A 15,395-nucleotide genomic window follows, 5' to 3' on the forward strand; every position below is an offset into this window, starting at 1 on the left:
TTAGAGAGTAACTAACTAGAACCAGACGTTAGAGAGTAACTAGAACCAGACGTTAGAGAGTAACTAACTAGAACCAGGCGTTAGAGAGTAACTAACTAGAACCAGGCGTTAGAGAGTAACTAACTAGAACCAGACGTTAGAGAGTAACTAACTAGAACCAGACGTTAGAGAGTAACTAACTAGAACCAGACGTTAGAGAGTAACTAACTAGAACCAGATGTCTGGTAACTAACTAGAACCAGACGATAGAGAGTAACTAACTAGAACCAGACGATAGAGAGTAACTAACTAGAACCAGACGTTAGAGAGTAACTAGAACCAGACATTAGAGAGTAACTAACTAGAACCAGACGTTAGAGAGTAACTAACTAGAACCAGACGTTAGATAGTAACTAACTAGAACCATACGATAGAGAGTAACTAACTAGAACCAGACGTTAGAGAGTAACTAACTAGAACCAGACGTTAAAGAGTAACTAACTAGAACCAGACGTTAGAGAGTAACTAACTAGAACCAGACGTTAGAGAGTAACTAACTAGAACCAGACGATAGAGAGTAACTAACTAGAACCAGACGTTAGAGAGTAACTAGAACCAGACGTTAGAGAGTAACTAACTAGAACCAGACGTTAAAGAGTAACTAACTAGAACCAGACGATAGAGAGTAACTAACTAGAACCAGACGTTAGAGAGTAACTAACTAGAACCAGACGTTAGAGAGTAACTAACTAGAACCAGACGATAGAGAGTAACTAACTAGAACCAGACGTTAGATAGTAACTAACTAGAACCATACGATAGAGAGTAACTAACTAGAACCAGACGTTAGAGAGTAACTAACTAGAACCAGACGTTAAAGAGTAACTAACTAGAACCAGACGTTAGAGAGTAACTAACTAGAACCAGACGATAGAGAGTAACTAACTAGAACCAGATGTTAGAGAGTAACTAACTAGAACCAGACGTTAGAGAGTAACTAGAACCAGACGTTAGAGAGTAACTAACTAGAACCAGACGTTAGAGAGTAACTAACTAGAACCAGACGTTAAAGAGTAACTAACTAGAACCAGACGATAGAGAGTAACTAACTAGAACCAGACGTTAGAGAGTAACTAACTAGAACCAGACGTTAGATAGTAACTAACTAGAACCAGACGATAGAGAGTAACTAACTAGAACCAGACGATAGAGAGTAACTAACTAGAACCAGATGATAGAGAGTAACTAACTAGAACCAGGCGTTAGAGAGTAACTAACTAGAACCAGACGTTAGAGAGTAACTAACTAGAACCAGACGATAGAGAGTAACTAACTAGAACCAGACGTTAGAGAGTAACTAACTAGAACCAGACGTCTGGTAACTAACTAGAACCAGACGATAGAGAGTAACTAACTAGAACCAGACGTTAGAGAGTAACTAACTAGAACCAGGCGTTAGAGAGTAACTAACTAGAACCAGACGTTAGAGAGTAACTAACTAGAACCATACGATAGAGAGTAACTAACTAGAACCAGACGTTAGAGAGTAAATAACTAGAACCAGACGTTAAAGAGTAACTAACTAGAACCAGACGATAGAGAGTAACTAGAACCAGACATTAGAGAGTAACTAACTAGAACCAGACGTTAGAGAGTAACTAACTAGAACCAGGCGTTAGAGAGTAACTAACTAGAACCAGGCGTTAGAGAGTAACTAGAACCAGACGTTAGAGAGTAACTAACTAGAACCATACGTTAGAGAGTAACTAACTAGAACCAGACGTTAGAGAGTAACTAACTAGAACCAGACGTTAGAGAGTAACTAACTAGAACCAGACGTTAGAGAGTAACTAACTAGAACCAGACGTTAAAGAGTAACTAACTAGAACCAGATGATAGAGAGTAACTAACTAGAACCAGACGTTAGAGAGTAACTAACTAGAACCAGACGATAGAGAGTAACTAACTAGAACCAGACGTTAAAGAGTAACTAACTAGAACCAGACGTTAGAGAGTAACTAACTAGAACCAGACGTTAGAGAGTAACTAACTAGAACCAGACGTTAGAGAGTAACTAACTAGAACCAGGCGTTAGAGAGTAACTAACTAGAACCAGGCGTTAGAGAGTAACTAACTAGAACCAGACGTTAAAGAGTAACTAACTAGAACCAGACGTTAGAGAGTAACTAACTAGAACCAGACGTTAGTACCAGTACCACAGAGGGGTAAATTAATAACAATATTTAATTAGGGGTAAATTAATAATACAAATAATAATAACAATATTACACTCATTTCAATCTTCCTCTATATGATTGAAAGTATACAGTTTGAGTACAAAATGGGGTCTTGTCCTCTTTCATGTCTTCATGAAAGTGAGGACATGTGGAAAATGTTAACGGATAATATATAACTTCTCTCTCTTCCTGTAGTTGTGTTCTTCACATATAGCGAAAAGTCTCCCATCATTTGTGATGCCATGATTGATGGTTTATAAATCAATGCGGTACTAAAACAGAACTAAAAGAGAACGTCATGGCGACTGTCCGTGTGTGTGTGTGTGCCAGGTTGTGTGTTCGGGGGGGGCTGTTATTGGGGGGCCAGTGGGGGTGTGCTGCGGCAGGGGTGTGACCATTATTAACGGGTCACCTGCTACGTCCCATAGTGTGTGTGTGTGCACACGTGCATATGTGTGTGTGTATGTGTGTGTGTATATGTGTGTGTATGTATGTGTGTGTGTGTTTGTGTGTGTGTGTGTGTGTGTGTGTGTGTGTGTGTGTGTGCTATTAATGGGTCGCCTGCTCCGTCCCATGGTAAGGAGGACAATTGGCTTCATCCTGCACCATATGCTGCCCACGGAGGCTCAGACAGGGCTAGTGACTGCAGGGGCTCCTGTGTTTGGTCTGGTCCCAGTATCATCATGGAACTCATGGCAGCCAGGGGGGCGGGGTGGGGTGGGGGGGGCTGTGAGTGTGGTGAGGGGGGGGCTGTGAGTGTGGTGAGGGGTGGGGGGGGGGGTTGTGAGTGTGGTGAGGGGGGGGCTGTGAGTGTGGTGAGGGGGGGGCTGTGAGTGTGGTGAGGGGTGGGGGGGGGGGGCTGTGAGTGTGGTGAGGGGGGGGCTGTGAGTGTGGTGAGGGGGGGGGCTGTGAGTGTGGTGGGGGGGCTGTGAGTGTGGTGAGGAGGGGGGATGTGAGTGTGGTGAGGGGGGGGGCTGTGAGTGTGGTGAGGGGGGGGCTGTGAGTGTGGTGAGGGGGGGGCTGTGAGTGTGGTGAGGGGGGGGGCTGTGAGTGTGGTGAGGGGGGGCTGTGAGTGTGGTGAGGGGGGGGCTGTGAGTGTGGTGGGGGGGGGGGCTGTGAGTGTGGTGAGGGGGGGGCTGTGAGTGTGGTGAGGGGGGGGCTGTGAGTGTGGTGGGGGGGGGGGCTGTGAGTGTGGTGAGGGGGGGCTGTGAGTGTGGTGAGGGGGGGGCTGTGAGTGTGGTGAGGGGGGGGGCTGTGAGTGTGGTGAGGGGGGGGGCTGTGAGTGTGGTGAGGGGGGGCTGTGAGTGTGGTGAGGGGGGGCTGTGAGTGTGGTGAGGGGGGGGGCTGTGAGTGTGGTGAGGGGGGGGGGGCTGTGAGTGTGGTGAGGGGGGGCTGTGAGTGTGGTGAGGGGGGGGATGTGAGTGTGGTGAGGGGGGGGCTGTGAGTGTGGTGAGGGGGGGTGGGGGGGCTGTGAGTGTGGTGGGGGGGGGGGGTCTGTATGTGTTTGTGAACATGCTCAAGAGGGTCTTTAAATAGAGAGCTGGTCTGCTTTACAGGCGCTTGTCACCGGGGTAACAGTGCCTGTTGTCGGGGTAACTGACACCCCATTGATGTTGCTCAGGGAGGTTGATTTTCATTTCCTGAATCAGATCAAAGAGCAAAGAGATGGTGGGGGGGGGGGGGTACAGGTGCAGCACAGACCTCTCAGTGTGGGTGTGTGGGTAGGTGTTTCATTTGTAAGACATCCTTTGATGATATGATAGTTCATTCTCATTTTGCATTATAATAAAATACAAAACTGTCACTATTTCAACATTTGCTTGGCAGTTCTTTTCTAGGTGAGGCAAAAGTGTCATACACCATTACAACTGTGATCCTGCTGTCTGAAGAGGATTTATCCAATATGATTCTGCAGCTTTTTCCAAATGAAATTCTTTCTATCCCAATCTTATGAACTAGCCCTGGCCCTGGCCCTGGCCCTTCCCTTCCCTTTCCTTTCCTTTCCTTCCTTCCTTCCTTCCTTCCTTCCTTCCTTCCTTCCTTCCTTCCTTCCTTCCTTCCTTCCTTCCTTCCTTCCTTCCTTCCTTCCTTCCTTCCTTCCTTCCTTCCTTCCTTCCTTCCTTCCTTCCTCCCCTCCCTCCAACCCTCTCTCCCCCTCTATCCCTCCCTCCTAGGCGGGCGGTGATGGGGAGGGAATGCTGTTCCGTTAATCCGGATGAGGAGGTGCATGGATCACGCAGTTTAGGGATTAACACAATAGCTCTGAGTCTGCTCCTATCAGCACACTCCTTGGTTTTCATTTAGAGTACTGTAGTGTACTGTATTATACTGTATTATACTGTAGTGTACTGTAGTATACTGTAGTGTACTGTATTATACTGTAGTGTACTGTATTATACTGCAGTGTTTGTATTATACTGTAGTGTACTGTATTACACTGTAGTGTACCTTGATATACTGTAGTGTACTGTAGTGTACTGTATTATACTGTATTATACTGTGTAGTGTACTGTATTATACTGTATTATACTGTGGTCTACTGTATTATACTGTAGTGTACCTTAATATACTGTAGTGTACTGTATTCCTGAGTGGCGCAGTGGTCTAAGGCACTGCATCGCAGTGCTAACTGTGCCACTAGAGATCCTGGTTCGAATCCAGGCTCTGTCGCAGCCGGCCGCGACCGGGAGACTCATGGGCGGCGCACAATTGGCCCAGCGTTGTCCAGGGTAGGGGAGGGAATGGCCGGCAGGGATGTAGCTCAGTTGATAGAGCATGGCGTTTGCAACGCCAGGGTTGTGGGTTCGATTCCCACGGGGGGCCAGTATAAAAAAAAATATGTATTCACTAACTGTAAGTCGCTCTGGATAAGAGCGTCTGCTAAATGACTTAAATGTAAATGTAAATGTATTATACTGTGTTACACTGTATTGTACTGTATTATAATGGAGTGTACTATAGTATACTGTAGTGTACTGCATTATAAAGTAGTGTACTGTAGTGTAGTGTACTGTAGTATACTGTAGTGTAGTGTACTGTAGCATACTGTAGTGTACTGTAGTATAATGTAGTGTTATGTAGTATACTGTAGTGTAGTGTACTGTAGTATACTGTAGTGTACTGTAGTGTAGTGTACTGTAGTATACTGTAGTGTAGTGTACTGTAGCATACTGTAGTGTACTGTAGTATAATGTAGTGTACTGTAGTATACTGTAGTGTAGTGTACTGTAGTATACTGTAGTGTAGTGTACTGTAGTATACTGTAGTGTACTGTAGTGTACTGTAGTGTACTGTAGTGTTCTGTAGTATACTGTAGTATACTGTAGTGTACTACAGTGTACTGTGTTATACTGTAGTGTAGTGTAGTGTACTTTAGTGTACTGTAGTGTACTGTATTATAATGTAATCTACTGTATTATACTCTAGTGCACCGTAGTATACTGTATTATACTGTAGTGTACTGTAGTATACTGTATTATACTGTATTATACTGTAGTGTACTGTATTATAATGGAGTGTACTATAGTATACTGTAGTGTACTGCATTATAATGTATTATGCTGTAGTGTACTGTAGTGTACTGTAGTGTAGTGTACTGTAGTATACTGTAATGTAGTGTACTGTAGTATACTGTAGTGTACTGTAGTATAATGTAGTGTTCTGTAGTATACTGTAGTATAATGTAGTGTAGAGTACTGTAGTATACTGTAGTGTACTGTAGTGTACTGTAGTATAATGTAGTGTTCTGTAGTATACTGTAGTATACTGTATTATACTGTAGTGTAGAGTAGTGTAGTGTACTGTAGTATACTGTAGTGTACTGTATTATACTGTAGTGTAGTGTAGTGTAGTATACTGTAGTGTACTGTAGTATAATGTAGTGTTCTGTAGTATACTGTAGTATACTGTATTATACTGTAGTGTAGTGTAGTGTAGTGTACACTGTAGTATACTGTAGTGTACTGTATTATACTGTAGTGTAGTGTAGTGTAACCCACTACCCTGGCGTTACAAGCGCAGTGCTCTACCAGCTGAGCTACAGAGGATATATTATACTGTTGTTTACTGTATTATAATAATGTAGTGTACTGTAATATACCGTATTATACTGTGGTGTAGTGTACTGTATTATACTGTAGTGTACTGTATTGTAATAATATAGTGTACTGTATTATACTGTAGTGTACTGTATTATACTGTAGTTTACTGTATTATAATAATGTAGTGTACTGTAGTGTACTGTAGTGTACTGTATTATACTCTAATATACTGTAGTGTACTGTTGTGTACTCTATTATACTGGATTGTACTGTATTATACTGTATTATACTTTAGTGTACTGTAGTGTACTGTAGTATACTGTATTATAATGTAGTATACTGCAGTGTACTGTATTGTACTGTAGTGTACTGTATTATACAGTAGTATACTGTATTATACTCTATTATACTGTAGTGTACTGTATTATACTGTATTGTACTGTAGTGAACTGTAGTATACTGTAGTGTAGAGTAGTGTAGTGTACTGTAGTATACTGTAGTGTACTGTAGTGTACTGTAGTATAATGTAGTGTTCTGTATTATACTGTAGTGTAGAGTAGTGTAGTGTACTGTAGTATACTGTAGTGTACTGTATTATACTGTAGTGTAGTGTAGTGTAGTGTACTGTAGTATACTGTAGTGTACTGTATTATACTGTAGTGTAGTGTAGTGTACTGTAGTATACTGTAGTGTAGAGTAGTGTAGTGTACTGTATTATACAGTAGTATACTGTATTATACTCTATTATACTGTAGTGTACTGTATTATACTGTATTGTACTGTAGTGTACTGTAGTATACTGTAGTGTAGAGTAGTGTAGTGTACTGTAGTATACTGTAGTGTACTGTATTATACTGTAGTGTAGTGTAGTGTAGTGTACACTGTAGTATACTGTAGTGTACTGTATTATACTGTAGTGTAGTGTAGTGTAACCCACTACCCTGGTGTTACAAGCGCAGTGCTCTACCAGCTGAGCTACAGAGGATATATTATACTGTTGTTTACTGTATTATAATAATGTAGTGTACTGTAATATACCGTATTATACTGTGGTGTAGTGTACTGTATTATACTGTAGTGTACTGTATTGTAATAATATAGTGTACTGTATTATACTGTAGTGTACTGTATTATACTGTAGTTTACTGTATTATAATAATGTAGTGTACTGTAGTGTACTGTATTATACTCTAATATACTGTAGTGTACTGTTGTGTACTCTATTATACTGGATTGTACTGTATTATACTGTATTATACTGTATTATACTTTAGTGTACTGTAGTGTACTGTATTATAATGTAGTATACTGCAGTGTACTGTATTATACTGTATTGTACTGTAGTGTACTGTATTATACAGTAGTATACTGTATTATACTCTATTATACTGTAGTGTACTGTATTATACTGTATTGTACTGTAGTGTACTGTAGTATACTGTAGTGTAGAGTAGTGTAGTGTACTGTAGTATACTGTAGTGTACTGTATTATACTGTAGTGTAGTGTAGTGTAGTGTACACTGTAGTATACTGTAGTGTACTGTATTATACTGTAGTGTAGTGTAGTGTAACCCACTACCCTGGCGTTACAAGCGCAGTGCTCTACCAGCTGAGCTACAGAGGATATATTATACTGTTGTTTACTGTATTATAATAATGTAGTGTACTGTAATATACCGTATTATACTGTGGTGTAGTGTACTGTATTATACTGTAGTGTACTGTATTGTAATAATATAGTGTACTGTATTATACTGTAGTGTACTGTATTATACTGTAGTTTACTGTATTATAATAATGTAGTGTACTGTAGTGTACTGTATTATACTCTAATATACTGTAGTGTACTGTTGTGTACTCTATTATACTGGATTGTACTGTATTATACTGTATTATACTTTAGTGTACTGTAGTGTACTGTAGTATACTGTATTATAATGTAGTATACTGCAGTGTACTGTATTATACTGTATTGTACTGTAGTGTACTGTATTATACTCTATTATACTGTAGTGTACTGTATTATACTGTATTGTACTGTAGTGTACTGTAGTATACTGTAGTATACTCTATTGTACTGTATTGTACAGTAGACTACTGTGTTATACTGTAGTGTACTGTATTATACTGTATTATACTGTAGTGTATTGTATTATACTGTAGTGTACTCTAGTGTATTGTCGTATACTGTAGGTTCAGTTCACAGTTCTGGTATTATGTTGATCCATAGACATACATTCACATATGTATTCATATAGGCTAAACTGTATATACAGTATTCACATTTTGTTACGTTGCAGCCTTATTCATCAGTCTACACACAATACCCCCTAATGACGAAGAAAAAACAGGTTTTTAGAAAAACTGAAATATCACATTTACTTAGTATTCAGACCCTTTACTCAGTACTTTGTTGAAGCACATTTGGCAGCGATTACAGCCTCGAGTCTTCTTGGGTATGATGCTACAAGCTTGGCACACCTGTATTTGGGGAGTTTCTCCCATTCTTCTCTGCAGATCCTCTCAAGCTCTGTCAGGTTGGATGGAGAGCGTTGCTGCACAGCTATTTTCAGGTCTGTCCAGAGATGTTAGATCGGGTTCAAGTCCGGGCTCTGGCTGGGCCACTCAAGGACATTCAGAGACTTGTCCCGAAGCCACTCCTGCGTTGTCTTGGCTGTGTGCTTAGGGTCGTTGTCCTGTTGGAAGGTGAACCATCGCCCCAGTCTGAGGTCCTGAGCGCTCTGGAGCAGGTTTTCATCAAGGATCTCTCTGTACTTTGCTCCATTCATCTTTCCCTCGATCCTGACTAGTCTCACAGTCCCTGCCACTGAAAAACATCCCCACAGCATAATGCTGCCACCACCATGCTTCACCGTAGGGATGGTGCCAGGTTTCCTCCAGAAGTGATGCTTGGCATTCAGGCCAAAGAGTTCAATCTTGGTTTCATCAGACCAGAGAATCTTGTTTCTCATGGTCTGAGAGTCCTTTAGGTGCCTTTTGGCAAACTCCAAGTGGGCTGTCATGTGCCTTTTACTGAGGAGTGGCTTCTGTCTTGCCACTCTACCATAAAGGCGTGATTGGTGGAGTGCTGCAGAGATGGTTGTCCTTCTGGAAGGTTCTCCCATCTCCACAGAGGAACTCTGGAGCTCTGTCAGAGTGACCATCGGGTTCTTGGTCACCTCCCTGACCAAGGCCCTTCTCCCCAGATTGCTCAGTTTGGCCGAGCAGCCAGCTCTAGGAAGAGTCTTGGTGGTTCCAAACTTCTTCCATTTAAGAATGATGGAGGCCACAGTGTTCTTGGGGATCTTCAATGCTGCAGAAATGTTTTGGTACCCTTCCCCAGATCTGTGCCTTGACACAATCCTGTCTCGGAGTTCTACGGACAATTCCTTCAACCTCATGGCTTGGTTTTTGCTCTGAGATGCACTGTCAACTGTGGGACCTTACATAGACAGGTGTGTGCCTTTCCAAATCATGTCCAATCAATTGAATTTACCACAGGTGGATTCCAATCAAGTTGTAGAAACATCTCAAGGATGATCAATGGAAACAGGATGCACCTGAGCTCAATTTTGATTCTCATAGCAAAGGGTCTGAATACTTACGTAAATTAGGTCTTTCTGTTTAAAAATAAAAATAAAATACATTTTTCAAAGATTTCTAAAAACCTGTTTTCGCATTGTCCTTATGGGGTATTGTGTGTAGATTGATGAGGAATACAATTAATTTAATGAATTTGAGAATAAGGTTGTAACGTAACATAATGTGGACAAAGTCAAGGGGTCTGAATACTTTCTGAATGCACGTTACTTCCTTTTGGTCTTTGGTTTCTATTATACAAATGATATCTCTTCCACTGACCAGGAAGAGTAACTCTATGAAGTCATTGTTTCAGTATTATAGACGTTTAGTTGATCATGTGGTGTCCGAGACAACGATGCTGATCTATGCTGTGATGATAAGAATTCCGCTGACGCTGTACTTTGATTATATAAAGATTTATTATTTTAAAGGATTCCAGCGTCAATTTACAGACATCTGCAGTTATCTGGAGAATAACCGGACCCAAATCTCTGATATGTTATTCCTCCCCGTCCTTTGTTCAAAACATGGTATTTATATCCTATGTAACATAAGATGGGTGGTTTTTGAAAGACCAATCCCCGGCTTCCACATATCTCCAAATGTCCTCTATTCCAAGAAGCCTATGTAGTAATGCTTTCCAGATGTTTCAGCAAAGCAGAGTAGAGTTCATCCATTACACCATTTGCAAATGTCAGCAAAATCATAGACCCTCAGACACTACAATCACAATCTTTAATTTAGCCGTGTGTGTGTTTCGCCCTCTTCTTCTCAGGTCTTTGATCAATCTCCAAATCACAACGACCTCAACCTTGACTCGTCCTCACACCCCTCCTCCAAAGCTGCCGGCAGCATGTTCACAGGAAGCTTCTTCAGTGAGCAACAGGGGAGCAACAGTTCACCTGACATGTGGAACTCCAATGGAATGAACCAGCCTGGCTACAGAGGCATGGTGGGAGGGGCCTCGGCTCACCAATCAGGAAGCTGCAGCAACATGCAACCATCATGTAGTCACCTGGTTAGACCTGACTGAGTTTGACTTTACTTGACTTTATTCACACTAAGATAGTGTTTTAAATGAATAATGTTCTAATTATAGTTATAATTTTAATGGGCTCACATGTACATACTGATGCACTGGTCTGCTGCCAACACAAGCTAACTCGTGTATGTTTGTTACTGTTTTGCAGGACTATTCTCCCCATTCGGTCTCACCTGTAGAGGTGAACAGGGGTCTTCCTCCCATGTCTACCTTCCACCGTAACGACCCTGCTGAATCTCACACCCCGTCAGCCGATAGCTCAGAGAACTCTACAGGAAACCCCTCTACAAGAGGGTCTCAGACTGGAGCAGCCCTGGGGAAAGCACTAGCTTCTGTAAGTGATGGAACCTACTGTCCTGTCATGCTGTCCTGTCTGCTGTCCTGTCATACTGTCCTGTCATACTGTCCTATCTACTGTCCTGTCTACTGTCCTATCTACTCTCCTGTCTACTGTCCTGCCTACTGTCCTATCATACTGTCCTGCCTACTGTCCTGTCATACTGTCCTGTCTACTGTCCTGTCTACTGTCCTGTCTACTGTCCTATCTACTGTCCTGTCTACTGTCCTATCATACTGTCCTGCCTACTGTCCTGTCTACTGTCCTGTCATACTGTCCTGTCTACTGTCCTGTCTACTGTCCTGTCTACTGTCCTGTCTACTGTCCTATCATACTGTCCTGCCTACTGTCCTGTCTACTGTCCTGTCATACTGTCCTGCCTACTGTCCTGTCATACTGTCCTGTCTACTGTCCTGTCTACTGTCCTGTCTACTGTCCTGTCTACTGTCCTGTCATACTGTCCTGTCATACTGTCCTGTCTACTGTCCTGTCATACTGTCCTGTCTACTGTCCTATCATACTGTCCTGCCTACTGTCCTGTCTACTGTCCTGTCTACTGTCCTGTCTACTGTCCTGTCTACTGTCCTATCTACTCTCCTGTCTACTGTCCTGTCTACTGTCCTGTCATACTGTCCTGTCTACTGTCCTGTCTACTGTCCTGTCTACTGTCCTGTCATACTGTCCTGTCTACTGTCCTGTCATACTGTCCTGTCTACTGTCCTGTCTACTGTCCTGTCTACTGTCCTGCCTACTGTCCTGTCATACTGTCCTGTCTACTGTCCTGTCATACTGTCCTGTCATACTGTCCTGTCTACTGTCCTGTCATACTGTCCTGTCTACTGTCCTGCCTACTGTCCTGTCTACTGTCCTGTCATACTGTCCTGTCTACTGTCCTGTCTACTGTCCTGTCATACTGTCCTGTCTACTGTCCTGTCTACTGTCCTGTCTACTGTCCTATCATACTGTCCTGCCTACTGTCCTGTCTGCTGTCCTGTCATACTGTCCTGTCTACTGTCCTGTCATACTGTCCTGTCTACTGTCCTGTCTACTGTCCTGTCTACTGTCCTGTCATACTGTCCTGTCATACTGTCCTGTCTACTGTCCTGTCTACTGTCCTGTCTACTGTCCTATCTACTCTCCTGTCTACTGTCCTGTCTACTGTCCTGTCATACTGTCCTGTCTACTGTCCTGTCTACTGTCCTATCTACTCTCCTGTCTACTGTCCTGTCTACTGTCCTGTCTACTGTCCTGTCTACTGTCCTATCTACTCTCCTGTCTACTGTCCTGTCTATTGTCCTGTCATACTGTCCTGTCTACTGTCCTGTCTACTGTCCTGCCTACTGTCCTGTCTACTGTCCTGCCTACTGTCCTGTCTACTGTCCTGTCTACTGTCCTGTCTACTGTCATGTCATACTGTCCTGTCTACTGTCCTGTCTACTGTCCTGTCATACTGTCCTGTCTACTGTCCTGTCTACTGTCCTGTCATACTGTCCTGCCTACTGTCCTGTCTACTGTCCTGTCTACTGTCCTGTCTACTGTCCTGTCTACTCTCCTGTCTACTGTCCTGTCTACTGTCCTGTCTACTGTCCTGCCTACTGTCCTGTCTACTGTCCTGCCTACTGTCCTGTCTACTGTCCTGTCTACTGTCATGTCATACTGTCCTGTCTACTCTCCTGTCTACTGTCCTGTCTACTGTCCTGTCATACTGTCCTGTCTACTGTCCTGCCTACTGTCCTGTCTACTGTCCTGCCTACTGTCCTGTCTACTGTCCTGTCTACTGTCCTGTCTACTGTCCTGTCTACTGTCCTATCTACTATCCTGTCTACTGTCCTGTCTACTGTCCTGTCATACTGTCCTGTCTACTGTCCTGTCTACTGTCCTATCTACTCTCCTGTCTACTGTCCTGTCTACTGTCCTGTCTACTGTCCTGTCTACTGTCCTGTCTACTCTCCTGTCTACTGTCCTGTCTACTGTCCTGTCATACTGTCCTGTCTACTGTCCTGTCTACTGTCCTGCCTACTGTCCTGTCTACTGTCCTGCCTACTGTCCTGTCTACTGTCCTGCCTACTGTCCTGTCTACTGTCCTGTCTACTGTCCTGTCTACTGTCCTGTCATACTGTCCTGCCTACTGTCCTGTCTACTGTCCTGTCTACTGTCCTGCCTACTGTCCTGTCTACTGTCCTGTCTACTGTCCTGTCTACTCTCCTGTCTACTGTCCTGTCTACTGTCCTGTCTACTGTCCTGTCTACTCTCCTGTCTACTGTCCTGTCTACTGTCCTGTCATACTGTCCTGTCTACTGTCCTGTCTACTGTCCTGCCTACTGTCCTGTCTACTGTCCTGCCTACTGTCCTGTCTACTGTCCTATCTACTCTCCTGTCTACTGTCCTGTCTACTGTCCTGTCATACTGTCCTGTCTACTGTCCTGTCTACTGTCCTATCTACTCTTCTGTCTACTGTCCTGTCTACTGTCCTGTCTACTGTCCTGTCTACTGTCCTATCTACTCTCCTGTCTACTGTCCTGTCTACTGTCCTGTCATACTGTCCTGTCTACTGTCCTGTCTACTGTCCTGCCTACTGTCCTGTCTACTGTCCTGCCTACTGTCCTGTCTACTGTCCTGTCTACTGTCCTGTCTACTGTCATGTCATACTGTCCTGTCTACTGTCCTGTCTACTGTCCTGTCATACTGTCCTGTCTACTGTCCTGTCTACTGTCCTGTCATACTGTCCTGCCTACTGTCCTGTCTACTGTCCTGTCTACTGTCCTGTCTACTGTCCTGTCTACTGTCCTATCTACTCTCCTGTCTACTGTCCTGTCTACTGTCCTGCCTACTGTCCTGTCTACTGTCCTGCCTACTGTCCTGTCTACTGTCCTGTCTACTGTCATGTCATACTGTCCTGTCTACTCTCCTGTCTACTGTCCTGTCTACTGTCCTGTCATACTGTCCTGTCTACTGTCCTGTCTACTGTCCTGCCTACTGTCCTGTCTACTGTCCTGCCTACTGTCCTGTCTACTGTCCTGTCTACTGTCCTGTCTACTGTCCTATCTACTCTCCTGTCTACTGTCCTGTCTACTGTCCTGTCATACTGTCCTGTCTACTGTCCTGTCTACTGTCCTATCTACTCTCCTGTCTACTGTCCTGTCTACTGTCCTGTCTACTGTCCTGTCTACTGTCCTATCTACTCTCCTGTCTACTGTCCTGTCTACTGTCCTGTCATACTGTCCTGTCTACTGTCCTGTCTACTGTCCTGCCTACTGTCCTGTCTACTGTCCTGCCTACTGTCCTGTCTACTGTCCTGCCTACTGTCCTGTCTACTGTCCTGTCTACTGTCCTGTCTACTGTCCTGTCATACTGTCCTGCCTACTGTCCTGTCTACTGTCCTGTCTACTGTCCTGTCTACTGTCCTGTCTACTGTCCTGCCTACTGTCCTGTCTACTGTCCTGTCTACTGTCCTGTCTACTCTCCTGTCTACTGTCCTGTCTACTGTCCTGTCATGCTGTCCTGTCTACTGTCCTATCTACTCTCCTGTCTACTGTCCTGTCTACTGTCCTGTCATACTGTCCTGTCTACTGTCCTGTCTACTGTCCTGCCTACTGTCCTGTCTACTGTCCTGCCTACTGTCCTGTCTACTGTCCTGTCTACTGTCATGTCATACTGTCCTGTCTACTGTCCTGTCTACTGTCCTGTCATACTGTCCTGTCTACTGTCCTGTCTACTGTCCTGTCATACTGTCCTGTCATACTGTCCTGTCTACTGTCCTGTCTACTGTCCTGTCTACTGTCCTGTCTACTGTCCTGTCATACTGTCCTGTCTACTGTCCTGTCATACTCTTTTCCTCTAATGTTCTCTGCCAGTTGACCAGTTGACTTCCTGAAATGACTGAATTGAAATGGAATTGACTCCAATCCTGCTAGCCAGCCAGATTACAAAGCCAAAGACCAATATCCTCTGGCCACGATGACATGTAGGAACATGTCCATAGTATTTGGTCCCTAGTATAAGAAGCGACTGTGTATTATTATGAACCCAGCCCTGGGCCGTGCTCGTGCTGCTGGGGGGTTTATTGGATGCTGTTTGACCAGTAAAATAACCCGGATTAATGGTTACCAGCCCCGCTACAAAGCCTGAGGGGTAGTGGTTGTGAAACTACAGAGAAATTACAAGTTGTGCTTTTAAAA

The 15,395-nt window shown here is 43.8% G+C and overlaps 1 pseudogene across 1 annotated transcript in view; it reads left to right on the forward strand.

Annotated features, from left to right (window-relative positions):
* Window positions 1–15,395, forward strand: part of LOC311134830 (transcription factor 12-like) — a 69,932-nt pseudogene that overhangs the window by 20,749 nt on the left and 33,788 nt on the right. Inside the window, exons 2-3 of the transcript in view lie at window positions 10,614–10,856; window positions 11,029–11,214. The product of the transcript in view is annotated as a transcription factor 12-like (transcript). The remainder of the gene's footprint in view (window positions 1–10,613; window positions 10,857–11,028; window positions 11,215–15,395) is intronic.

The sequence above is a fragment of the Coregonus lavaretus genome, assembly GCF_964263955.1.
Source record: "Coregonus lavaretus genome assembly, chromosome: 9".
NCBI classification, from domain to species: Eukaryota; Metazoa; Chordata; class Actinopteri; order Salmoniformes; family Salmonidae; genus Coregonus; species Coregonus lavaretus.